Source organism: Microcaecilia unicolor, chromosome 6 (genome assembly GCF_901765095.1).
Source record: "Microcaecilia unicolor chromosome 6, aMicUni1.1, whole genome shotgun sequence".
NCBI lineage: Eukaryota > Metazoa > Chordata > Amphibia > Gymnophiona > Siphonopidae > Microcaecilia > Microcaecilia unicolor.
This window is the reverse complement of record NC_044036.1, coordinates 164,193,814-164,195,744: the sequence shown is the minus strand read 5'-3', so window position 1 is coordinate 164,195,744 and position 1,931 is coordinate 164,193,814.

Here is a 1,931-nt window from a genome sequence, read left to right as displayed (position 1 = left end):
GCTCTGCCTCCCGCCATCCTCCGCCCCGTGCCACGCCCCCCTGAGTTCGTCGCCGCAACTCCCCCCCTCCACCAGACCCCCCCTCCGCCTTAATGGCCGGTGCAGCGCCTCTCACCTGTGTGTGAAGGCGCTGCACGGGATGGAACAGCTGATCGTCGATTGCTTCTGCCTTTACCGACGTCTCTCTCCTTCTTCCTGCGCCCACCCTCCTCTGACGTTTTTATTTCATACAAGGAGAAGTGGGGAGCAGCAGCGACCTCAGGCGGGGGCGGGGGGGGGCAAGGCCGTCCATACAGGACACTTCTGATGTGTACCTTTGCCCCTTCCCGATCCTTTTTTGATCTTTGTTTAGATTTTATATTTTATGCAGGGGAAAGCGGGGAGCCATGTGTTTGTGTTGTTTTTTTTTTTTGGTTGGTTTTGACGTTTGTGGCATGCGCAGAGCAGCCAGCATAACGCTTGGCTGCTCTGCGCATGCTTTAGGGGCCGATTACCGACTGGGATTACGAATCTTTGACACATTGTACTTTTCAATACCGCATGCTTCGTTATTTCAAATTCGTTAAGGACTTTAACGTTTTAGATTTTTTTATGTATGGTTGATGCATCTGGGCCCCTGTCAGCTGCGAGATCAATGGTGGACCACAAAGATCAGGAGATTGCACATGGTAGCTGCAGTCCTCAAAGGCACAGGAGATCAGCAACATTAGCCCCTCGATCCATGCATGGGCTAGAAGATCTGTTGTGGATATATTCAACCCACAGAAGGTTGAATGTATTAGCAAGAACAATGTGTGATTGGGGCAGAGGAATATTCTTTGTTTCAGTGATCCAACCAAACCAAGCTCTGTCCCTGAACCACATCTCCCTGGTTGCTGATGATGTGTGGGGCAAAAAATTGGTAAGGCCATGGCCCCTGTGGCTTACCCTATTCCACTGCCTATGGGTGGAATAGAGAAAGAGACAGTGGTAGGGGCAGGTAAGGGGGAAAAATGCCTGGGATGAAGAATGAATGCCTCGAGACAGTACTGGAGAATGAATGAGCACAGAGTAGAGAGTTGCACGGGAACGGGGTTCGTGGGGAACCCGCGGGATTCCCGCGGGGACGGAGGCAGTTCCTGTGGGGTTCCCGCGGGGATGGAAGCAGCTCTGTGGGGTTCCCGCGGGGATGGAGGCAGTTCCTGCAGGGTTCCCGCGGGGATGGAAGCAGTTCTGCGGTCTTCTCGTAGAAGTGTAAGCTGCACCTGCACCAGCCTCTCATCTACCGAATACCAATTTCTTTGAGTGCTGTCTTCTCCTCCTCTTCTTCTTCCTTGTTTTAACAGCACAAATGTGGAAAGTCTTCCATTAAGGAGGTGGTAGAGTCACAAATGATGACGGAATTCATAAAGGCTTGGGATGAACACAATGGATCTCTAATTAGACAATGGAAGTTATATAAAACCTAACCTTAAATGGCTGCATGTGTGTGGATGTGTCAAGTGACGCTTAGATGGCGACTCTGGCTGTGATGAACTAGGGCTGATACCTGGCAGACTTGTATGGTCTGTGTCTCATACATGGCAATCTGGTTTAGGATGGGCTGGAAAGGGCTTAGACATCAACTTCAGTGGCTGGAACATGAGGACAGTGCTGGACAGACTTTTATGGTCTGTGTCCCACAAATGAGAAGACGAATAGACTGGAGTGGGCTTTAACGGCAACTCCAGTAGTTGGAACATAAGGATAGGGCCAGATAGACTTCTGTGGCCTTTGTTCCAGAAACACAAAAGAAAGACCATAATCAAGTATATAATATCACACTCATTGATTTAATGATGACTTAATCATGAGTGTGACTATTGACAGAGTGGATGGACCGTTCAGGTCTATTTGCTGTCACTTACTATGTTACTATTAATCCTCTTTACTACCAAGCTGGTGCACAGACC